Source organism: Bubalus kerabau, chromosome 4, assembly GCF_029407905.1.
Source record: "Bubalus kerabau isolate K-KA32 ecotype Philippines breed swamp buffalo chromosome 4, PCC_UOA_SB_1v2, whole genome shotgun sequence".
Lineage (NCBI taxonomy): Eukaryota > Metazoa > Chordata > Mammalia > Artiodactyla > Bovidae > Bubalus > Bubalus kerabau.
The window spans coordinates 110,083,026-110,108,929 of NC_073627.1; the positions used below are offsets into that span (position 1 = coordinate 110,083,026).

The following is a 25,904-nucleotide window of genomic DNA, read 5'->3' on the forward strand; positions in this document are numbered from 1 at the left end:
CAGGAGAGCCTGGTGGGCTGCCGTCTATGGGGTCGCACAGAGTCGGACACGACTGAAGTGACTTACCAGTTTCCCAGGATTCAAGGTTGAATTCTTTCTTTCTTTTGGTTTCTGCCCTCCTAAGTTTGGTACAGTGGTTTGTATAAGCTTTGTATAGGGTGAGATTTGAGCTGAGTTTTGAGTTTTTGTTTGTTTGTTCACTGCAGATGATGACTGCGCCCATGAAATTAAAAGACTTCACATTCCAGGATTTCTGGCTCTAGGTCAGTGATCACACCATTGTGATTATCTGGGTCGTGAAGATCTTTTTTGTACAGTTCTTCTGTGTATTCTTGCCACCTCTTCTTAATATCTTCTGCTTCTGTTAGGTCCATACCATTTCTGTCCTTTATCGAGCCCATCTTTGCATGAAATGTTCCCTTGATATCTCTAATTTTCTTGAAGAGATCTCTAGTCTTTCCCATTCTGTTGTTTTCCTCTATTTCTTTGCACTGATCACTGAGGAAGGCTTTCTTATCTCTTCTTGCTATTCTTTGGAACTCTGCATTCAGATGCTTATATCTTTCCTTTTCTCCTTTGCTTTTCGCTTCTCTTCTTTTCACAGCTTTTGCAAGGCCTCCCCAGACAGCCATTTTGCTTTTTTGCATTTCTTTTCCATGGGGATGGTCTTGATCCCTGTCTCTTGTACAATGTCACAAACCTCATTCCATAGTTCATCAGGCACTCTATCTATCAGATCTAGGCCCTTAAATCTATTTCTCACTTCCACTGTATAATCATAAGGGATTTGATTTAGGTCATGCCTGAATGGTCTAGTGGTTTTCCCTACTTTCTTCAATTTAAGTCTGAATTTGGCAATAAGGAGTTCATGATCTGAGCCACAGTCAGCTCCTGGTCTTGTTTTTGTTGACTGTATAGAGCTTCTCCATCTTTGGCTGCAAAGAATATAATCAATCTGATTTCGGTGTTGACCATCTGGTGATGTCCATGTGTAGAGTCTTCTCTTGTGTTGTTGGAAGAGGGTGTTTGCTATGACCAGTGCATTTTCTTGGCAAAAGTCTATTAGCCTTTTCCCTGCTTCACTCCATATTCCAAGGCCAAATTTGCCTGTTATTCTTGTTATTGCCAGGTGTTTCTTGACTTCCTACTTTTGCATTACAGTCCCCTAAATGAAAAGGACATCTTTTTTGGGTGTTAGTTCTAAAAGGTCTTGTAGGTCTTCATAGAACCGTTCAACTTCAGCTTCTTCAGTGTTACTGGTTGGGGCATAGACTTGGATTACTATGATATTGAATGGTTTGCCTTGGAAATGAACAGAGATCATTCTGTCCTTTTTGAGATTGCATCCAAGTAGTGCATTTCGGACTCTTTTGTTGACCATGATGGCTACTCCATTTCTTCTGAGGGATTCCTGCCCACAATAGTAGATATAATGGTCATCTGAGTTAAATTCACCCATTCCAGTCCATTTCAGTTCGCTGATTCCTAGAATGTCGACATTCACTCTTGCCATCTCTTGTTTGACCACTTCCAATTTGCCTTGATTGATGGACCTGACATTCCAGGTTCCTATGCAATATTGCTCTTTACAGCATCGGACCTTGCTTCTATCACCAGTCACATCCACAGCTGGGTATTGTTTTTGCTTTGGCTCCATCCCTTCATTCTTTCTGGAGTTATTTCCCCACTGATCTCCAGTAGCATATTGGGCACCTACTGACCTGGGGAATTCCTCTTTCAGTATCCTATCATTTTGCCTTTTCATACTGTTCATGGGGTTCTCAAGGCAAGAATACTGAAGTGGTTTGCCTTATGCAGAGTTAAATAGAGGTAGATAAAGAAGATTTACATACATTAAAGATTAACCTCAAGGGGAAAAGAACAGTAGGAAAAGCAAACAAAGGGATAAATGTAGAAAAAAATAATAGGTTTAAAAATTAAAATTAAAAAAAGAGAAAAAAAGGGAAAACTCCACAGAACTGCAAAAGCCCAATGTAAAGGCAGAGGTTACAAAAAGCCTAATGTAAAGGCAGAGGTTTATAACAATAAAAAATGCGACTGAGAAAAAATAAAAGCTCAAAAGCTTAATTAGATTTCATAGTGCCAGTAAAATCGACAACTACAACAGAGGGGGGTAAAAAAGGAAAAAGAAAAAGAAAAAAAATCCAAAAAAATCTACAGAACAAGTCAAAACGTAAGAATAATAAATGTTTTTCTTGTTTCACTGCTGTCAGAGTTCTTTCCCTCACTGGGAGTCACAGTCCACCTCACCTCCCTAGGATGCACTCCAACATTGTGCTGATCTCTGGACCTGCTGTGGGGCAGCTCAGATTCTAACTGGTCTTATTCCTCTGTGTTCTTGCCTCCAATGTCCACAGCTATCAGAATTAGTGTGTTTTCTTTTGTGGGAGCTCTCAGTTACCTTTTATATATTCCATAGACACAGAGTCTGCCTAGTTGGTTATGTAGATTTAATCTACAGCTTGTACAGCTGGTGGGAAAGTTTTGGGTCTTCTTCCTTAGCCACACTGCCTCTGGGTTTTAATTATGGTTTTATTTCCACCTCTGGCATGTGGGTCATCCACTGGGGTTTCCTGCTGAGGCTGCCCTGGAGGACTTGGGTTTGCCCCTGTGAGGGTCAGGTGTGGAGGTGGTGCAGCTGCTTGGGTCGCAGGGGTTCTGGCAGCACCTGGTACTCAGGGGAGTTGGCGGCTAGGGCAGTGGGAAATATAGAGCTCTAGAAGGATATGGCAACCAGTATTGGCCAATATGCTTCAGTATTCTAGCATAGAGAACCCCCTCCCTGACAGAGAATCCTTGCGGCCACAGTCTATAGGGTCACAAAGAGTTGGACACAACCGAAGTTACCCTGCACGCATACACGCAAGACTTTTTTTTGCCTGTGTCAGCTCTGCCACAGTGAGTTGAGCGTGAAGGTTGCGCAGCTTCTTGGCTTGCGGGGACCCTGGCAGTGCCAAGTGTGCTGTGACAGGGACTGCCTCCACTGCAGGAGTTATGGCCTTATCAGAGTCTTTTTTCAAGCCTCTTGTAGCTGGCAATCAGAATGCCTCTTTGGCCAGTCTTTCCCCAAAGCTCCGCCCATTCAGGCACTTAGATGGCTCCCTTGCCTGGGGTCCTTCTCTGTTGTTCCCCGGCACTTCCGGCACATAGAGAGGCTCTCCTGGATGGGGTCCTGCCCTGTATACTGGCACATCAGGCACTTAAAGGGGCACCCTGGGTGGGGTCCTGCTTTGTAGTTCAATGTGTCAGGCGTTTGATGGGTCAGCCTCTCTGTTGTTCAGCTGCAGATGCTGGCATGTGGGGAGAGAGAGCCTATTGTGATGGCTCCGCCCCCTACACGTGACGCAGCAGTACTGCCTTGCTTCCATAGCTGCCCAGCTTTCCTCCACAGGCATTTCCCACCACAATCTCCTCCCTCAACTCCCCTCGATCAGTCTCGCCGCAGTCATCAGCAGCCCTCGCCCTGGGATTGCTCCACAATCCCTAAACTCCAGCTCCCAGCCGCTGCACCTTCCAGGGAACTTGCATCCCTCTCCAGGGTATGCATGGCTGGGGCAAGGACTATCTGTTTCTCATTCCATTTAGACTGCCACAGATCAACTGTTTCACCTTCAGCCTTAAATGTTTCTCCTCTGACTTAGACAATTGCCCTGAGGTGGAGATCGGACCCCTGCTTCAGGCCCCCCACCCACCAAGGGCAAGTCCAGTCCTGCTAACATTCTTGTTTTCCCCATAAGTCCTTCATCCTACCGAGTTTTGCATGGGTCTATATATTCTTTTCCTCTGGTCAGGTCTTCCTGTCTGCTCTCAGCTGGTGTTCTGCATGCACTTCTGAATCTGAAGGTGTGTTCCTGATGTATCCATAGAGAGATGTACTCCACCTTCACCTACTCCTCCACCATCTTGTTCTCTCTAAGACTGTGGGATTTTAAGAGAAAGAGGAGAGGTCACCAAGACGCAGAGCTCATTGAGTAGGAACACAGACTTTGATATCTAACAGACTTCCATTTAAATTCCGATTCTGTGATCTTAGACGTTACTGAAGTGCTCTGGGGCTCAGTTTTCTTGTTTGCAAAATAGGAATAATACTTATATTTAAAGCTTATTCTGTGGATTGCATACATTTATATTTACTCTTAACATGATATCTGAAACAGTAAATAATCAATAAGAAGTATCTGTTAATCATATTTTATTAATATTGTCATTTTGCCTCATCCTCATTATTGTTGAGAAATTTCCAATATTTATGAGTAATGTGCTATGAAGAGTTTTAGACATTTCTTCAGTGAATTAGTTTTATACATGTCTTCAGTGCCTAAGGAGAGACTGTTTAGAAGGTGGTCTGACTTTTGGAAGAAGGAAACAGCCCAAGCTCTCATATTTCCTTTTCTGTTCAGTGATGGGAAAAGTTTTTCTTAGCATGTTTGTCCTGAAACCATGGATACGGCACAAAAATAAAAGAATGTGGCTTCCCTGGGATTTGGGATGCATATGTTAGTCAGAAAGCATAAATAAATATATGTAATATGTTTCTAATATCTTTTCTTTCAAGATAAATGTGGAACCCAGCCCTCCTCAAGCCTGTTGCAGGGTCATGGTGCGCCCTCTGGTGGCCAGTCTTTCAATGGCCTCACCCGCCCTGTTGAGCAAACTGAAGGCACTCTCTCCTGGTGAGTACTTAATTTCTTTCTTCAAGTAAGGAGAAGGATCCACCGCTGGGGGACGACTTTCTAAAGTCACAGTCCTGGAAATGGCCAGGCCAGAGCTGCTTCCATGATTTCTTGAGGGAAAGTTGCTTTCAGTTCAGTTCAGTTCAGTCGCTCAGTCGTGTCCGACTCTTTGTGACCCCATGAATCACAGCACGCCAGGCCTCCCTGTCCATCACCAACTCCTGGAGTTCACTCAGACTCACATCCATCGAGTCAGTGATGCCATCCAGCCATCTCATCCTCTGTTGTCCCCTTCTCCTCCTGCCCCCAATCCCTCCCAGCATCAGAGGCTTTTCCAATGAGTCAACTCTTCGCATGAGGGGGCCAAAGTACTGGAGCTTCAGCTTCAGCATCATTCCTTCCAAAGAAATCCCAGGGCTGATCTCCTTCAGAATGGATTGGTTGGGATCTCCTTGCAGTCCAAGGGACTCTCAAGAGTCTTCTCCAACACCACAGTTCAAAAGCATCAATTCCTCAGCGCTCAGCCTTCTTCACAGTCCAACTCTCACATCCATACATGACCACTGGAAAAATTAGCCTTGACTAGATGGACCTTTGTTGGCAAAGTAATGTCTCTGCTTTTGAATATGCTATCTAGGTTAGTCATAACTTTCCTTCCAAGGAGTAAGCGTCTTTTAATTTCATGGCTGCACTCACCATCTGCAGTGATTTTGGAGCCCCGAAAAATAAAGTCTGACACTGTTTCCACTGTTTCCCCATCTATTTCCCATGAAGTGATGAGACCGGATACCATGGTCTTTGTCTTCTGAATGTTGAGCTTTAAGCCAACTTTTTCACTCTCCACTTTCACTTTCATCAAGAGGCTTTTGAGTTCCTCTTCACTTTCTGCCATAAGGGTGGTGTCATCTGCATATCTGAGGTTATTGATATTTCTCCTGGAAATCTTGATTCCAGCTTGTGTTTCTTTCAGTCCAGCGTTTCTCACGATGTACTCTGCATATAAAAAAGTCCAGCGTTTCTCACAATGTACTCTGCATATTTAAAGCAGGGTGACAATATACAGCCTTGACGTACTCCTTTTTCTATACATGTGCACGTTGAGGAGCTGCCTGTGTTTTTTTCCAAGAACATGCTTCATATAGTTATGTCACTTTGTGCCTGTCTTGGTCTGTCTGGCCAGAAGTGAGGTCAGTAAGTAAGTTAAGAAGTGGTTCCATGATGAGAAATATCACTGGTGAAATGGGCCAACTCTAGGCTGCGGTCCTTTTATCCCATGGTAGGGAGTTGAGACTTCTCACTTTAGCTAAATGATCCTCACAGGAATGAGGAGCTACCAAAGGGTGTACTGGGATGAGGGTGGGGAGGGACACGATCAGATTTATACCACAGAAAGGTGACTCTGAATGAAGTGAAATGGATGGATTTGGGTTCACATAATCTTGGAGTTAAGGAGACAGTCAGGAGGCTGTTGCAAAAGAGAAGGTGCGAGATGGTGGTAGCCTGAACCAAGTGGTACCGTAGGGCTGGAGAGAAGAGGATGGATTCTTGGAGATGTTTGGAAAGTATCATCACATAGGACGGTTGTTAATTAGATGTGGAGAGTCACAAGGAATTGGAACTAGAGTGTGCTTCCCAGATTTTGGGCTTGGGCAACTGGGTAGATAGTGGTGATGTTCACTGAGATCGGAACTCTGAGGGAAGCACAGGTTTGAGGGCATGACCTCCTCAGGGTTCAGTTTAGGTTGTGTTCATTTAGAGGAAGCTGTGGACTCTCCAGGTAGAGATGCTAGGCCATGGCTCATCTGCCTCTCAACCTCAGGCTCTTGTTGCTGTACCATGGCTGCCTCATCCTCCAGGCAGAGCTCAGACTTTGGGATGGTGGGGAGAAGGTGCTGTCAGGGACCTTTAGCCATAATGGCCAAAATGGTTTGCCTGGGGCATTCCTTCTGGTGTCGGAGGAGGAATATGGGGAAAGGGTGCAAGGAAGAAACCTCAGTATTATTAATACAATATTCCTTTTCCCAGAAGCATCTATGCACCATTGTCATTGATTCAGGCAAGGATTATCAATGGATGCTAAAACCAGTTTGCTTGTAAACGAGCTATTTACATAGCCTAAAAGTAACTCTCCATAGATTATTTAGTACAACAAAGAGAAAAAATTATCTTGCGTGAAAAGTGCTGGGTGACAATACCAGTGTATACTCATCCATTATTTATTGATTATGAAAAGGGGAAGGATTCTGTAAAGTGGAGAAGTCATCTGGGCACCACATGATCAAAGGTCATGGTCACCAGTAACGGGGCAAACAGGCAGCAAGTGCCTCCTAAGGTGAGGTACTGAGGCGGACACAGAGGGGCATAGTTTGAGTCTTGTCCAAAGGAAACACCAAATAAACCCAAATCAAAAGACATGCTGGAAAACCACTGGCCTGTACTCGTCAAGAATATCAGTATTATAAAGGACAAAGGCTGAGGAACCATTGAGTTAAAAGAGACTAAAGAAACATGACAGCTAAGTGTACATATGCAATCCCAGATTGGAAGAGCATGTTCAGTTCAGTTCAGTCGCTCAGTCGTGTCCGACTCTTTGCGACCCCATGAATCGCAGCATGCCAGGCCTTCCGGTCCATCACCAACTCCCGGAGTTCACTCAGACTCACGTCCATCGAGTCAGTGATGCCATCCAGCCATCTCATCCTCTGTCATCCCCTTCTCCTCCTGCCCCCAATCCCTCCCAGCATCAGAGTCTTTTCCAATGAGTCAGCTCTTCGCATGAGGTGGCCAAAGTACTGGAGTTTCAGCTTTAACATCAGTCCTTCCAATGAACACCCAGGACAAACAATATTAGAAATATGGGCAAATTTGAATATGATTGTGTTCAGTAATAGTATTATATTGGAACGTGTCCTCAATTGGATCATTATGCTGTGCCCTTGTTCCCAGCAAACACTTGCACATATGTTTAGGTGAGAAGAAACACAATGTCTGTAACTCACCTCAAATACTGCCCGCTTTAGTCCATATGGGTTGCTATGACAGAATGCAACAGACTGGATGACTTATAAACTACAGAAAAGTATTTCTCACAGTTCTACCGACTAGAAGTCCAAGATCATTGTGCATGTCCAAGTGAGGGCCCTCTTCTGGGTGGTCTACTTCTCTGTATCCTCAAAGGGGAAAAGGGTCAAGGGAGCTTTGTGGGGGGTCTCTTTTTAAAAAAAAATTTGGTGAATACTCTTTTTTGAATTTTTATTTTATATTGGAATATAGTTGATTAACAGTGTTGTGTTAGTTTCAGTTGTACAGCAAAATGAATCAGTTATACCTTATATATGTCTATTCTTTTTCAAGTTCTTTTCCCATTTAGGTTATTACAGAATATTGAGCAGAGTTCCCTGGGCTATAAAGTAGGTCCTTGTTGGTTATATATTTTAAGTATAGTATAGTGTGTACATATCAATCCCAGATTTCTAATCTATCCCTCCCCTCAACCCTCCCCTCTAGTAACCATTAAGTTCATTATCTAAGTCTGTGAGTGTGCTTCTCTTTTGTACATAAGTTCATTTGTCTCATTTTTTTAGATTCTATATGTAGGTGATATCATATGGTATTTATCTTTGTCTGACTTCCTTCACTTAGTATGATGATCTATGGGTCCACCCATGTTGCTGCAGATGTCATTATTTCATTCTTTTTTATGACTTGAGTAGAATTCCACTATATATGTGTATGTGTACATATAGGATAGAGATATATCTTCTTTATCCATTCATCTGTTGAGGGACACTTAAGCTGCTTCCATGTCTTGGCTATTGTAAATAGTGCTGTTATGAACATTGGGGTGCATGTGTGTTTTCAAATTAGAGCTTTCACCCTTTCCTTATATACACCCAGGAATGGGATGGCTAGATCATATGGCGACTCTATTTTTTGTTTTTAAAGAAACCTCCTTACTCTTCTCCATAGTGGCTGTATTAATTTATATTCCCACCAACAGTGCAAGAGGTTCCCTTTTCTCCACATCCTCTCTCGCATTTATTGTTTGTAGACCTATAACGATGGCCATTCTGATTGGTATGAAGTGGTATCTCATTGTAGTTTTGATTTGCATAATACTTAATGATGCCGAGCATCTTCTCATGTGCCTCTTGGCCATCTGTATGTCTTCTTTGGAGAAATGTCTCTTTAGGTCTTCTTATAAGGGCACTCAGAGAAGGCAATGGCACCCCACTCCAGTACTCTTGCCTGGAAAATCCCATGGATGGAGGAGCCTGGTAGGCTGTAGTCCACGGGGTCGCTAAGAGTCGGACACGCCTGAGCAACTTCACTTTCACTTTTCCCTTTCATGCATTGGAGAAGGAAATGGCAACCCACTCGGGTGGTCTTGCCTGGAGAATCCCAGGGATGGCGGAGCCTGGTGGGGTCTATGGGGTCACACAGAGTCGGACACGACTGAAGCGACTTGGCAGCAGTAGCAGCAGCATAAGGGCACTACTCCTAATCTTGGGTGCTCTCCCTTCATGACCTTATCACCTCCCAAAGGTCCCACCCCAATACCATCACAATGGGGGTTAGAATTTCAACACATGGATCGAGGGGGGCACAAACATTCAACCTATAGCAGTTCCTGACAATGATATTAATATGTATATTTATATAGACAGAGATAGAGAAAAGGTGGTAAAATGTTAATAATTGGTGAATGTACATATATAGATGTTCAATGTACTTTTTTGCAGTGTGTCTTGGGGTTATTAAGGTAAAAAGAAAAGAAATATTTACATTTGTCCAACCCATGAATAAATAAAGGGGATTCTGAATACTGAAAATTCTAACCAGTGTCTCTTTTTTAAGATCAACTATAATAATGTATTTCATAGCCACTAAATTCCATCTTGATGAAATATCAAAATAGGAAACAGGTGAAGGAGTAATTTCCTGTCCTGCCAGGCTCTTAAGAATGTACAGTATTTGCTATCAATTTAGAACCTGCAGTGTTTAGAGAGGAATTTGCTTTCCTTTAAATCAAGGTACCTAAGATGAAAGCGCCCAAGGTACAAGAGCAGCTGGAACAAGCATTGCTGCCTGCAGGCGTTCCTGTCCACCAGCCACGTGTCAGTGGGCGGCCTCCGGAACCAGCCCTGCTGTGTATGTGCAGGCGGTTCCTGGTGGGGGTGGGGAGGTCGGGGCCATTTGGATGCTCCTGTTCACAGAGCTCCTCCTGAATCTTTCTTACCCCCCAGGGGAGCGTGCGCAGGAAGTCAGGGACTCAACACGTTGAAATGGATCTGGGAAGGCACACAGTCCAAATCTCTGCATCCCTTCCTTCCCATCTGTGGCTTTAATCTCCTTCACAGCATCTCAATGAAGTGGTCATTCACCCTCTGCTTAAACGTAGCCAGTGTCCAAAACTCTTAGAGGCCCCCTCCATTTTCAAACCTCTTAAATCATTTGAACATTTTTTCCTCTTACGAACACATGTGCTAAGTCGCTTCAGTTGTGTTTGACTTTGTGAGACCCTATGACTGTAGCCTGCCAGGCGCCTCTATCCATGGGATTCTCCAGGCACAAATACTGGAGTGGGTTGCCATGCTCTTCTCCAGGGGATCTTCCCGACCCAGGGATCGGAACCTGCATCTCATATCTCCTGAATTGGCAGGCGGGTTCTTTACCACTAGTGAACATGTGCCAGGGCAAAATATGGACTTATTTTTCAAGGTACCTACTAAAAGCTTTTAATGAAAGGAAAAGTCAGAACAGGCTAACTAAAATTGTGGAACACTTCAAATCCATGCAGTCAAGAGTTAAAGTCATGTTTGACGGTTATCAATCCTTTAGCAAGCATCCCTAGGTCACATCATTCAGAAATCTTTGAAATTTACATAGGAGGGCCCTTCTTAATAACCTCCTGAAATATGCCAATTTTATGGCTATACTTTTAAGAATAAAACAAAAATAAAACAAAATCATATGCCAGCATAGCATGCATGTGTATGTGTGTGGATGGTGTGTTTGCACGTGCACAGATAGGGATGCTGGAGGATAAAGATATAGGATATTCCTGAGGAATGGGTTTGGGTGGGGGAAGTGGGAACAGGCAGGAAGAGGAAGGCTTTTTTTCACCTTGTAGGTTTCATTCCTGTTTAAATTTTTTCCAGAGAGCACATGCTATTGTTACGTTATGCTAATGTTAAAACATTTCCCTCAAGATTAAAACAACAACAAAAAGACAAGTCACTTAAATTGAGCCAAAATCTGATTGCCTGGAGTTTGTACCACACTCTGGGCAACTCAGAATAAGCCTATTCCTTCTTGCACACAGCAGTGAGTCTGTCATCTGATTCTACCCCTGGGGTCCCCCATGTTTCCCTACTCCAAGCTATATGTTCCCATTTCCTTCAGCTGTCATGCAGCTGGCAAGGTTTCAAGTCTCCTTGACATCCTGTCACCCTCCACTGAACTAGAGTATATCAAGCGAGCTCAGGAAAAAATCCATTTGGATGTTCAGGTGGCAGCTGGTCATCTGTTGAAAATTACCTAGTCCATATTTTTGTCCACTAACTTGGCCTAACTTTGTGGGGTCTCAGGTGTTCTATTAAGCAGTTGCATCAGTGATGGACAACCATGTCTGCAGGGCTCCCATGCAGGTCTTATCAGAATCCTACCATGAGCTCTCACAGCACTTACAAGACTTGGGTAACTTATCAATGGGCTTCCCTGGTGGCTCAGACAGTAAAGAATCTGCCTGCAAAATGCCAACCCAGGGCAAAAATAACAAAGATGTCATGTAATATCCCGGTTGGGCTTATCCAGAATAAGACTTTTGTCATATCTTGAAGATGCTAGTTCTAGGGGGAAGGATAATTTAGGAGTATGGGATTAACAGATACACACATGCACAGAGAAAAGAGGCTAGTTTTAGTTTCATTTATCATTCTTGTGATGATATCGTCTATATGCCAAGTTGAGTCTTGGTTTTAATGCCAACTTGTCCTTGCTTAATTATTATCATTGCCCCCTTCTAAAAGTATTGCAATTTGTCTGATTAGTTATATGGTCACCCTACTTATCACATACCAATAATAATAACTCTTTTACAGAGAGAAATTTTCTTAGCATTAGAGAAGGAACTTAATTCTGGCTTCAGCCAAATCGAAAACATTTCTGAACATTTCAGATCCATAGATGCTGAAATTCGGGGGGTAAGACAACTGCTAACATGGTTTTTCCTCTCTGGAGTTACATAACCAATTTTGAAATGGGAGCCCCTAAACTTCATGTTGGGAAGCCAAACACTAGGTTCCTTGAGACAACTGATTTCAATCATGTTAAAGTTAACAGAGTGGCCATGGTACATTTTATCTTTCCCATCTTCCTTAGCAATATGCATTTCCTTGAAACCCCATCCCCACCTCTCCCACCTCTCCCACCCAGGAAAATTTATTCCCAAAGGAATCAGGAGAATTAGCATTGGTGCAGCCAAGAGGTGCAAATTATATCAGCATATGTCAAAGATGAGAGCATGCAGCAAGTAGTCCAGGGTATTGAGTTGGTCACTTACTTGGTCAGGCTTCTTAACCACACTGTGCCTCAGTTACCTCATCTGTAAAATGGGGATTATAGTGGTACTTCATTCAGTTAAAAGGAGGCATAAATGAGTTATTATTTTAAAACAATGTCTGGCATGTAACATGTATACATAGGCATTTGGTAAACAAAAAGTAAGTGAGGTAACTTGACCTTGGTTCCATGGTTCCAAGACTGGAATAGTCAGAGGAAAGAACATAAACAAGAGGTGTGTGAGTGTATCTGCTTGGCAAATTTGAGAATTACACTGGTCTCTGTTTAGGAAACATCACCGAAGAACAGAATTCTATCTCTGAAGCATCCCATGTGTTGCAAACACAGAGGAAATTGTCCTTTCATAGATTGGTACTCTGGACACCTGGCTGCCTGCCATTTCCTCCTTGTCAATAAAGACTAAAATAGACCAACCTCATTAGTGCCAGATAGATAGAAACAGATTAAGTGTGGCTACACTGAATCCTGTTCAAAGGTACAGTGACTGAGGGGGAAACATCTGCCATTCCTTCTTTACATGAATCCTCAATGAATTTTGAGGATTCTACAATCCACAATTGGAGTACATTTCTCTATAATTTTCTATCTTACTGTACCATCATTGTTTGTACCCAAGGCAGATTGGATGCTCAAGGAACTAGAGTTCTCACTATGCTGAACATATTAACAAAATACAAATGATCCTTGAACCAGGTCTTTCCTTCTGAGTTCTTCCCTTTCTCTCATTAGCTTTCCCTTGCTCCAGCTGGCATCTCCCAGTCAGGTATTTGCCAAGACCTTCCTCTTCAAATCTGCCTCACCTGTGCTCCATAGTTAATTACCCTCTTTCTTATCAAAACTTCCGTTCATGTATTTGCTAATGTCGCAAGTTTTCTTGCAGTCATATGGCAGTTCTGGAAGGTTTTGAGTAGATGATGCGTGGATTTTATTAATTCAGCCCTCAGAGTTGAAGTGTTAGTCTTGTTTCCCTTTTTTAGTTTCTGAGGAGACATCTCACTTGGCCTTTCCCATGTACTGCTTGTGGTTAACTGTAAACTTTGCTGTTTTAAAAAAGACATGTGTGTTGGGGGGGCGTGTACTATATATATGTAGAATTTTAGTGAACAACAACAAAAAAAAAGACAAGAAAATAATTACTTTTTCCCTGAATTTAGAACCAGACTAATTCCTATTCCAGACTGTCATGACCACAGGAAATGAGGAATATCCTCCCATAAAATGTTTTCCTTCATGATTTCTTTCAGATGCTTCAAAACAAGTTTTAGGTTTGTAGCCAAAGTCTGGTTTGGGTTGCATATTTTCTCTGTGCCTGAGGGTGGCATGGTTTTGGAAGAACAAAAAACATTGGAAATGTCTTCTAACTGGGATTGCCATGTTTAGCAAATGGTAATTGAATTTCTGCTAAAAATGAATACATATTTAAAATCTGCCCCATTCAAACTGACAATATCTTCAACATATGGGACATACTTATACTAACAAGTTATTTCTTGTTTATCTGAAGTTGAACTTTAACTGAATGTCGTGGGGCAGTGATCCCCAATTTTTCTGGCACCAGGGCCCAGTTTCCTGGAAGACAGTGTTTCCATGGACTGGTTGGGGGATGGTTTCAGGATAATTCAAGTACTTTATTACATTTATTGTACACTTTATTTCTATTATTATTATATCAGCTCCACTTCAGATCATCAGGCATTAGATCCCAGAGGCTGGACACCCCTGTCCTGGGGGTTTTATTTGTTTATTTTGTTTTTTGACTACCCTGATTCCAACCAACAAGGTCAAAGCCACTTGTCAGTGACTTCTATATGCAGGTACTAAGACACAGTTCATCCTCTCCCTCCCTCTCTCTCTCCTCTCTCTCATTAGTGTGTGGGACTTCCCTCATAGCTCAGTTGGTAAAGAACCTGCCTGCAATGCAGAACACCTGGGTTCAGTCACTGGGTCGGGACGATTCCCTGAAGAAGGAAATGGCAACCCACTCCAGGATTCTTGCCTGGAGAATCTCATGGACAGAGAAGCCTGTCAGGCTACAGTCCATGGGTTGCAAGAGTCAGACACAACTTAGCGACTAAACTGCCACTGTAGAGGGTGCTGTGCTGTGCTCAGGCACTCAGTCGTGTCTGACTCTTTGTGACCGCATGGACTGTAGCCCACCAGGCTCTTCTGTCCTTGGGATTCTCCAAGCAAGAATCCTGGAGCTGGTCACCATGTTCTTCTCCAGAGGATCTTCCCAACCCAAGGATCAAACCCACCTCTCTGGCATCTCCTGCATTGCAGGCGAATTCTTTACCTCTGTGCCACCTGGGTGAGGAGGGATACTTTCTGCTGAGACTGCTTTCTGTAAAGCCTGAGTCTGGAGCCTTCCCCAGGGATAGAATAGCTCCTGTTCAACCTGTGTGATCTTCCAGGTGACTGTCATATCTGCATCTGGTAATGGGGATCAAAGAGGGGGACACTGAAGAAAACCTTTCTCTCTCACATGCTTTTAGAACATGTTTTAAAGCTAAAATGTAGTATATTGGAACAAAGAGAAAGTGTCAAATAACATATAAAATAATTTAGCTGATAAATTAGAAGTATGCATTCATCTATTATTCTTGAGTGGAAATAACTTTGGAGACAATCTCTCCTCCTCTTACTTCACGAAACAGTTTCCTTTTGGAATGAGACGGAAGGGGTGTGTGTCTGTGTGTTCATGAATGTAGGGGAAGTGGAGGTAGAAGGAAGGAGAGGAGGAGAAGAGCCAAGGCAAAAATACTGGAAGTCTAAGTACCTTCCTACTGTGCCTGTCCTGCTACAAATTTGTGTTTCTGCAACCTTTTTTATAATGTAAAAGTGCTGCAGTCCATGGGGTCACAAAGAGTTGGACACAACTGAGCTGAACTGATTACCTACTACATGTTCCTTAGAGAAACTTAAGAAATATATGCAAACAAAAAGAAAAATCTCTTCAGTAAATCCAACGTGTGGATATTGCATTACTCCTGTCACTGGTTTGGTGCCGAGAGAGCAGGTTGGCGTGGATACCAGCCTCAGTTCCCTTCCTCGGAAAGCCACACCCACACTTCGCTCTGAAGATAGCCACTCAATCATGGAGCATCATTTCCAGTACAAATGCCAATCTAGACGTTGTGTCCTCTGTGGCCAAAGTAGGTGGCCACGGTGGGATTTCAGGTGATCCCCAGGACTTGAAAATGCTGGAATTCCTTCATCCTGAGAGGAAAACCTTGAGAAGATCACTCACTAGTTGCCTTCACAGGCAATTCTCAAGCATCCCTGAGTCCCGGGCCTTCTGAGAACTAAGTCTTCAGCTTTTTCTTCAGTTCTGTGATGATAAACTGATTGCGTTGATGGTCCCAACTCGTGGGCTCCATATCCACACCCTCTGACAGAGGGTAGAGCCCTGTAAAGAGGTGGAGTCTAGTTTCTCACTCTTTGGATCTGGAATGCCTTGTCATTTGCTTTGGCCAAAAGAATGCAGCAGAAGTAAGAGTGTGCCAGCTCAGAGCGTAGGCTTTTTCTGGAACATTGACTCCACCATAAGAACAAGACTGGCCTCATCTTGGCCCGTCTGCTGGAGGATGAGAAACCATTTGGAGGAAAGCTCATGGGCCTCAGCCAACGCACAGAAGCGTAACTACCTAATGGACACACAGCCTCAGATAGATGGGAAAGACTAGCCTACATTCCTAGGCTAAATAAATTGATTTTTTTTAAGCCACTAAATTTAGGGTGGTTTGTTATGCAGCAATAGCTAACTGATACTTCTGTGAACTTCCACATCCTTCCAATAAATACCAGCTCTTGAGAGCCAGAGTGAATTTCTGTGGCTGAAAACCAAGGTTCTTTTACCAGAATATGATCATACCACACATCCTCTTTTGTAATCTACCTTATTTCACTTAGCAACTGATTTTGAGCATCTTTCCCTAGCAATAAACTGCGCGGAGTAAAGAAGGAAATACTACCAAATGCCACTTTGGAGCCTCTGCTGAAAGCAGTTTTCATCATGACATCATGGCCATTGGCCAAAGTGCCATTCTTGGATAAGCCTCGCCTGATCCCTTTCATTCAGCAGGAAGTGCCTTTAACCTGTATCTTGGTGAGACTATTTAATGTTGATGACTTTTCACAGCTCAATGACCAAGAGGACAGAGCCATGCCTCAGAGGTACTTGAGAATATTAACATTTCCAGTCATTGTTTATGTCTTTGGAAAAAGAAAGCATTCAAAATGTTCAATTCTTTTCAAAGGTATAAGACATTTGGATGGAGAAGACAGAAAGAGAGATAGATATTCCCTATAATGATTTTATTTTCTGATCCAAAACTGAGTGATGGAGGTTCTTCAGTCCTTTTCTTTCTGGTCATTTTATTTCCATCCTCATTTATTTCTCACTGAATGGTGGCTTTAATTTGAGATATTGTTTGCTTGGCAGAGTAGGACAAGGGGAGAGTGCAATGCTTGCCTAATAATCTTCATTTTTATGCTGGTGGAAGTACATTAATATTTTTCAAGAAAAATTAATGTCAAAAAATGGATCCCTTGCAACTCTGCAAATGTTTCTATGGGAGGGAATTTTCTAGGTGCATTATCTACATGGATCCTTTCCAACAAGGTGCCCCACTGGAAGTCAGTTCTTAACTAGATTGCTTTTCTTTTGAATTTCATTTATTTTGCTGATAATAACAATAGCTAGCATTTATAACATATCCTTGGACATTTATCTCATTTAATCCTCAAAAACTCCATGAGATAGGTATTATTATGAGTCTCCTTTGAGTAAATGAAGCTCAAGGAAGGTAAGTAAAGTAAATGGTGCACGGGCTCACAGGTGACAGGGATCAGAGCTGGAGTGTCCACCCTGTGTGTCAGGCTCCCAAGTCAGAGTGCTCTACAGTACCTTCATGTTATATTGCCCCAATCACTATGGAATTTTAAACAAAGGCATTACATTTTTTTTTTTAACCAAAGTATGGGTTAAATACCTCTGATGCTTTTTCTCAAGTAGGAAGCAGTAAGTGGTCTTAATGAGTATCCTTTCAATTCTAAGAGGGTATGATATTGAAATCATACCTGACCTTTTCTGTCTTTTTACACCCTAAGCTACTTCCTCAGTCTTCCACAACCCTGAAGGGGCCAGGAGAACACACAATGTTTCCCTGAATGAGACCACCGGGGACCCTGGTGCAGAATACCATTCAAGAACTTGAGAAACATTCTCAATATCACTGCAGGAGACTGGTTAGGTACTAGACAGTGAGAAAGAATATACAGTGTGTAGAACATGCTGTCTTACTTCTGAGGTGGGTTTCACTTTAAAGAACAAATACGAAAAACATAAGAAAAATGTTTTCCCTATAAGAAAAACCAGAACTAAGAATATAGTATATTCTATAGATCTGTTCTGTCCAAGAACTTTCTATAATCATGGAAATGTGTTGTTTGTTCCACCCAGAATCATAGCCCCTGACGTCTTATGGCTATTGAACACCTGAAATAGTCAATGAAAGGGGTGCATTTTAATTTTTAATTAATCTTAATTAATTGTAATGAAATGAACTTTAAATGTAAATAGCCATATGTAGCCACATCTGGCTTTTATATATATTGGACAATACAACTCCTGATGACTACAGAAGTGTGGTGAATGGAATAGGTGAGGCTGATGGGGGAAGGTCTCACCAAGATGTATCTTCAGTAGTTTCTGAAGTGGGTTAGGGAGGAGAGAAAATGCAGCTGCACTGAAAAACGGAGAGAGGAAAGGGGAAAACAAAAGCTTTGGCCTAAGAGGACACCAGGGTTACAGATTCAAATGGCTACCACAAGGACCATGAAATTAACATAAACAAAAGAAACAGTTTAGGGGTAGGGTAAGGACTATGGGGAATTAGGGACCCTCCCCACCTCCAGCGCATCAGTCATTAGTCAGCTCCAGCCACTGTTGTACAGAAATACAGATACAATTTTGACTGACTTATTTTTTCAAAAAGTCAGAAATTCAGATTTTTATGTGAAGTCATCTAACTTTAAATGTTGGTACCCAAATCAGTCAGGGCAGGCTGTGTCTTCAGCAGACACTGTTGATGCCCCATTCCTTTCCACTCAGCATTTGCCTGTGCCAGGCTATCTATCCCCCCAAACATGTTGTGTATACTCTTGACCTTCATGCTGAGAATCCTGAAGAATTAAGAGTTCTTGGAAGTAGCTCTCTGCCCATGCCAAACAGAGAGGAAGCCCCTAAATACTCCAGTCTTCCATCTCTCAGTTGGGATGATTGTGCGGTACCCTCCAAATTGTCTCCCAGAGCTCCCCTGTAAGGCAAGCTTTGGCTGCCCACAGCAGAGACTGGCAGAGGTTGGACACCCATTGGTTTCCACACCTTCCCTGTCTTACTCCCTCCCTCGCTTACTCATGTTTTCTGGGATCACCTTCAAATAAACTGCTTACACACCAATCCATATCTCAGAACATGATTCTAGAAGAACCTGAACAAAAACACAGTTGTAAGGAAAAGAAAACCAAAAAACTCAATATCTCAGTGGTAAACTCAATGAAGTTTTAATTTTCACTCCATCACAACCAGTGTCGGTCACTGTGGAGACTCTATCTGGTCCTCCAAGGACCTGGGTTCCTTTCGTCACGTTTGGCTCTGTGTCCTTTATGATATTTTTCGTCTCTGCATTCAGCTGCAGATGGAGAAAGAGGGACCCTGCAGCACTGGGTGAGGATTTTTATTGGCCAGGCCTAGTGAGGAGCCCCTTTGCCCACTTTTCATTGGCAGAACGCAATCATGTGGTCCTGCCTCCACACTGAGGTAGCTGGGAGATGCAGCGTTACTGTTTCAGCCACCGCACCTTGCTTAAATTTTTGTGTAAGACTGTCCAGACCGAAGAAACCATGTCTGTGGACCAAATTCAGCTTGTTAGCCACCTGTTTGAAATTTCCTCCCCACATGTCGTTCCCTAAGAGTGACAAAAAGGACTAGTAAGTCAACCAGCGAGTTCTTAACTTACACAGAAACAAGTATGACACATTTTACCCAATTGTGCAATAAAATAACTGTATGGAAATTAAATTGGTTCTTTGTTAATTCTACAATTTCAGTGAGAAAGTTACAATTTCGTTTCTGACAGTTCTTACATGGACAGTATCTTCCAACAGAGTCACTTTCTCTACTTTCTGTGTTCTCTGTGATTATCTATCCATAAATAAAAGATTTGAAGGTGGCCTATGCCCACCTCATCTTTGACTACTCTCCCTCTGGCTCTCTGGACTTCAGCCATATTGTTTATTTCTTGAAGTTGCTGCCTTGGGGTCTTTGCAAATGTTGTTCCCTCTTCTAGGAATATGTTCCCTCTCTTAGCTCCTCTTTCCTCACTCTTGACCTAACTGCCCCTACTTATTCAGGGTCGGTATAAATGTTCTTTCCTCAGGGTAGCTTTCACTGACCACTCTAAGTCAAGTCACTTTCTTCTGCCCACTGTTATTCTCTCATTCTGCCTATCACAATCCAGGACCATATTTGTATATTTTATATTGCCTCCTCCAGAGACTGTACTTCAGCATCGTACACTCAGCACACAGTGTCTGGCACATTGCTGGTGCTTAAAACAGATTTGTTTAATAAATAAATGAATACTGAGAAAAGTCTACTGCTTTAAAGAATTTTGTTGGGGATACCACTTAGAATTAAAATAGCATTTCCCAATTTTGAAAGTTTAGTTATACTTTATTGGGATTTTTAGAAAGAGGAGTGTTTGTGCATTGAATGCTACCTGAAGCAATGAAAGACAATACAAATTCTTTATCCCAGAAATCCTTGAATTTATTCTTTTCTAAAACTAGTCTAGATAAAACTGCAAGGGATCATTTATGGCAACAGGAGTGGAAACAGGAAAGCTCTTTGAGAAAGTGAAAGAGGCATTACAATGTAAAGGGTTATTTCTTCAGAGCATACCTGGCCTAAATAATCTGCCAAGATGCCTGGGGTCAGGATTAGGGCAGGGTGTGAGGGGGAGGTAGGAGTTCCTCAATTCTTTACTTCACCCTGCACATTTCCAGTCCATCAATCATCATTCTGAGTTGGACTCCCAGATAGAGCCCCTTCCACCCCAACCCCCCCACCAAGTCCCTTCGCCACCAGCAGTCAGAGTGGTCTTTCCTGTTTGTAACCTAACCTTATAAGAACTGGTCTTGGAATGAAATACAAATTCCTATCAGGTTCTGCAGGACCTGCTTCTGGGCTGCTTCTCTATCTCCTCTGGTATTCCTCTCCCTGTCTGTCAATCTACTGTAAGATCATTTTCTTTTTGTTTCTCAAACTAACAAGATCTTCCCCCTTTGTGGCTTTGGTGCCCTCTGCTTGGGATGCCATTTCCTGTCTCTTTGCCTTAGCTGGCGGATTCTCAGCTGTCTGGAACATCATCTCTGCAAAGAGGCCCTTCCTGACCACCTCTCTAATGCGGATCCCCTTTTTTACCACCAGGTACTATCTCATCACTTTTCATTTCCCCACAGAACCTATCCCCACCTGCGAGCATTCGCTTTGTTATTGTTTGTCTCCCCACTAGGTGATGAGCATAGGAATCATGTCTGTTTCTATTTGCTACCATATCCCCAGCACTCAGGGCAATGCCTAACAAATAGTAGATACTCAGTTAAGTGTTTGTTGAATGAATGAATGAATGAATGAATGTCTAAATGTTTAGCTAGCATATTATAATAGAAAGTGTATAGTCACACGTTACATATCAACATTGTTTATTACTGTGTCACTATTACGATTATTATATTGGATTGGCCAAAATGTTTGTTCAGGTTTTTCTGTAAAAACCTGATCAACACAATATCTTTATACAGCTTGAGTCTTTGTGAATGTTCAGTCCAATCAGTGGTCACTCATATATTCCAATATTTCAGCAGAAATTTCCTGAGTATCCATCAGATGCCAAGCTCTGTGTTACTCTAAGTACTAGCTCTCATTCCTAGCTGCACATTAGAATCACACTGAAATAAATAATTTCACAATGTATACATGTATCAAAATGTCACATTGTACACCTTAAATATATATAATTTTATTTGTCAAAAATAAATTTGGTCCAATAAGCCATTGATGTAAGAAAATAAATTAAAAAAATAAAATTTTTAAATGTTTTAAGAGTAACTATGGCTACAGTAAGAGAAAATGACTTCTGCTAAAGGTTATAATTTGTATAGAGAAAACCAAACAAGAAAAGAATCAAACTGATGTATACTGGGCCCCCACTCCAGCTAAATAAACTGTATTTTCTAAGGGTAGAACTTGGGAGTCTGAAGATTTTTATAAACTTTGTGGTGTGTGCAGTGAGAGCTGAGAATCCCTGGCTTTGCAGCTGTGCTGCCCAACACAGCAGCCATTAGAAAGATGTGGCCATTTAAATTTAAATTAATTAAAATTCAAATCAGTTCCTTAGTTGCATTTTAAGTGCTCAGTAACCACATGTGGCAAGTGGCTACAGTATCAGTGCAGATGTAAGGCATTTTTATCCCCAGGTTCTATTGGACAGTGCTGCTTGAGATACTCAAAGGAAAATAAGGCAGTTTCTGCCATGGAAAAGCTCACAGTCTGAAGTAAATTATTCTTGAAGTCTTATCTCTTAGGAAATTTGAACCTGTAGTATTGCCATTAATTACCTTGTATGCCAGTGAAATATCCACAGGAAAGTTTCAAAATCAACCCAAGGTTTAAGGGGTAAGCAGCGTCCTTGTGGCTAGCATATAAATGATGTCAGAGTCTAGCTTGTGATGTGCTCAGGATCTGAAACAGAGGGGTGCTCAATAGACATCTCATGAATGAATGAATGAGTGAGTGAATGAGTACAGAGCTGTAAATGTATGTGGGTCAAAATGTGGTGTGCTCAATTCCCCTTCCTGCCTTCAGGGTCAAAACTAAAGAGATAGGGTGGCCTGCATGGAAACAAGTTCAGAGCATTACGTGAAAGGACTGCGGAGTTTCTTAAAGACTGTTTCCTTCATGTCTGAGCTACATTTTGTCTTCAATTGTTCTAAAATGGTACTGGGGGTCTAAGATCAGGAGTGAGCTGATCAGAGGTGAGGAGTGAGCTAGTCAGATCATCTGATTCCAGGACTGGCACTTGCCAGCTATAATGCTGGACGAGTCACTTGGTTGGGTCTCAGCCCTGATACCTCACGTGTGAAAGGAATGCTGGTATCTCCCTCATAAGGTGATCATAGCAGGGATGTGTACTGTAACATGTGGACCCTTTAAAAAGAAAGAAAGAGAGGGGCACTACCTTGAGTCCATTGTGAACTAGCTATATATTTAGGTACCTTAAACTCTCTGGGACACCCCTGTATTTTCTAAAAAAGCAAATGAAGGGGTGATGGAGACAGGACTTCTATTGTGTTTTACCGCTGACATCTTCCAGTTCATGCTAAATGACAGGAGACCTGAAGGTTCTGCTTCTGTCCAAGACTGTGTCACTCCAAGTTGCCAAATGCATAACAAAGCTGTCTATCTAAGAGGCACAGTTAAACTTTAGTTAGAGACATGATTTTTGGTTTGCAGTTTTTATTTTGGAGGGAGTTGTTGCCAACTGGTGGGATTTGAAAGTGTTTTCCCTGCAGGAGGCAGATTCGGAAGTCTGGCCTGCTAAGACTCTTTTGGAAGCTGAAACTAATTAAAATGTTTATTTTAGCCCCTGTAGCTAAGACACGGCAGGGGAGAAAGTCCAGCATTCGTTTTTTATGAAAGTGTAATTATACCCACTAAGCTCTGTGTGACCTGTTCAGCATCTGCCCCAGGGCCACCCCACCTGCTCAAACACCTGCCCTGTATGGGAGCACTCAGTAGAACAGTACTTAATGCCAACCTAAGGCAACAGGGTTCCCCACCCCACCCAAGGACCATGGAGCCTGTGTCACCTTCTGTTACCTAGAGATTCACCTCTGAGTGAAGCACAGTCAGCCTTCCTGTCAGCAGATGCAGAAACCAGGGATACAGAGGGCCGACTATACTGTGTCACTTTATCTCGGGGCCTTGAGCATCTTGGATTTTGGTATCTGAGGGTGGGGATGATTGCTGGAACAAATTCCCCATGAATATTGAGGAATGCAAATGATTGGACTATACTTTCCTGGTTTTACCCTCAAAGATATCCATAAAGATACACAAAAGAGAAAAAGAGAAAGGGGAAGAGAAGAACTAAAAATAAAGTAGTTGAATGTTAGTTTTTTGTGTGCAGTGTCAGAGATTGAGAAAGATATGCGAGTACTTCCTGAGTACTTTCTCTGTACTTCCTGAGTATTTGCAAAATCCTTGAAGAAGTGTAAAGGCATAAGACAAAGCTAATGGCAACGTTCACTGCTTTTGAATGAAGAAAATTAATGAGGTGACCTCTGCACACAGGGTGGCTGCTTCATGTCCATACCATGTTACTTCTTGGTCTGCCCTGCTGTAGGTGCTGTTATGAATACTTGGCAAATGAGGGACTGAGGCTCCAAGAAGCTCAGTGACTTGGGAAGTATAATTAGTGGGCTAAGGACATGGGCTTGGTGGTCCCATGGATGAGGGATGTAGTCCCAGCTTTGCTAATGACTGGCAGCATGATTTGGGGCAAGTTATACACCTGTTTTGTCATCTATAAAGTGGGGGTGCCAATAGTTAGTGGACTATCTTTCTTGTGAAGATTCACTGAATTAGCCCATGCAGAATGCCTGGCATATCACTCATCACAGGAATCATGTTGAAGCAGATTTACTGTCATCCGCCTCTGAGACCACACATAGCTGGGGGCAGGGTAGAAGGGTGGCAGAACTAGGATACCAACTTGGGTTGTTTTGTGCCACTTGTAAACCTTCCACATGTTCCGTTTTCAAAAACTAAGTTCAGAGAACATAATAGGAAGTAGAAGAGGTTAGACAGGGAGAACACCAAGAGAACTGGAAAGAGACAGACTCGTCCTTCTGCCTTTGGGACATTCCCTGCATGTAGGTCCTTTGACTCCCATTCCAGGCCCTTAGAGAAAATCTGTTTGATGAACTAAGAAGTATTTGTTTTTATCAAAAGCAGAGACAGTAAGCCTCTAGAATTCCCAGCCTTGATGGTGAAGAGCAATTACAATGAACATATTATACAGTTACTGGCCAACTACCTGTTGTCTCCCCACCAAGACTTTTCTCACACCCTTTCCCATCTCTCTCCTTCTCCACCTCTTTACGTTGGCCTCCTTCTTCAAGGCCAGCTAATATCCCACTACCTTCCATGATCTGGTCTCCTCTTTCCCTAGATGCTAAAAGATTTATCTTCAGTTTAACATTTAAATTATTTCTCTGTTTCATAAAGACTAATCTCCCTTAGATAGATTTATGTAATTCCTTTGTCTATGCCATAGGGTTTGATACTAAGTTGAAAGCCTATGAGTCTCTAGAGATGTGCTTTTTATACACTCTTATTGAGAACTGGACTGATAATGCCATTTGTGAAATGCTAATGAGATAATGAGAACAAACTGAGACTTCAGTGCAGAATTTGAAGACATAGGTCTCCATCTGCAAGGTATTTTCATCCCTAAGGAGAACAAAGCTCATGGTATGTGGTAACTGGGAGACGCTGTAGCAGAGAGGTTAGAACATGGGTTCTAGAGTTACTTAATTTCCAAACAGTAAAATGAAAATTATAGTAGTATCTACTTCATGGGGGTCTTTGTTGGGTTTAAATAAAATAATGCAAGTCAGCCTCAGTGCAGAGTGTGCCATCTCTTAAGAATTCAAAGTTAGCTATAGGTAGGTTCAGAAATGAGAAAAGCAATTGTTCAAATGCCAGAGTAGAACAACAAACATCTTATACTCAAGAGGCTTACCTGGACATATTCCAGTTACAGCCCAAGCTGCTGTGAAATTATTTTGAAGGCGTTTAATGCTAAATACACAGCTCACAGTAGGAATAGACACTTGTGCCCACGCCAGTTTCTATGCAGGGGGGCAGGGAAGAGGAGAAAAGAGCTGCGGAATAGAAAGGAGCTGGCTTCTAGGCTTTGGAAGACCCAGGTGGAAGTCAAGGCCATTTCTTGACTGACCTGACCTGGCCTACTCTGATCTGAATCACAGGGGAGTGTACACTGGAGACCCATGAGGTGACAGAATTCCAGGTGGTGAACTTGGAGTTGTGTTGCTCTGTATTCCACCATGTGGGGAGTGGAGCACTGGGATGCAGTGGAACTGTGGGATCTCTTCTTTTTCAGCAAGCTCCCATTTCCACACAGGCAACATTTCCTTTCTCTGAGACTGCTCTGAGGAGAACAAGCAGGCAGATTTGATATTGCTGAACTGGAATCATCCAGCCTCAGAGGCATCTCTTGGAACAGCAGCCTAGTCCTGGGAGCAATTGTGTCTGATGCTGGCACCGAGGAGTGGGGAGATCAGCTTTGGGGGAAATGACTTTGGTGAACATTTCTGTGCTCTCCTCAGGGGAGTGGGTAGGAGATCTTGGACATGCTAGTGATTTGGTTGATGGTCCTGCCAGAAGCACTGAAAATGCATCTCCCCCAGCCATTGCACTTAGCAGAAGGGTGCCAGGAATAGCTGAGGGTGGGGGGCGTTGTTCTGGTTCAAAGGCTC

At 42.6% G+C, this 25,904-nt stretch overlaps 1 protein-coding gene across 2 annotated transcripts in view; it reads left to right on the top strand.

Moving 5' to 3' along the window:
* The window catches only part of PIP5K1B (phosphatidylinositol-4-phosphate 5-kinase type 1 beta), a 471,859-nt gene that overhangs the window by 29,175 nt on the left and 416,780 nt on the right, over nucleotides 1-25,904 (top strand). The window contains exons 1-2 of one of the 2 annotated variants that reach the window (XM_055578262.1): nucleotides 204-263; nucleotides 4,577-4,694. The gene's annotated coding sequence lies outside the window, so the exon portion shown is untranslated. Of the gene's footprint in view, nucleotides 1-203; nucleotides 264-4,576; nucleotides 4,695-25,904 lie in introns of those variants that run through there. The other variant, XM_055578263.1, reaches the window with a different exon arrangement.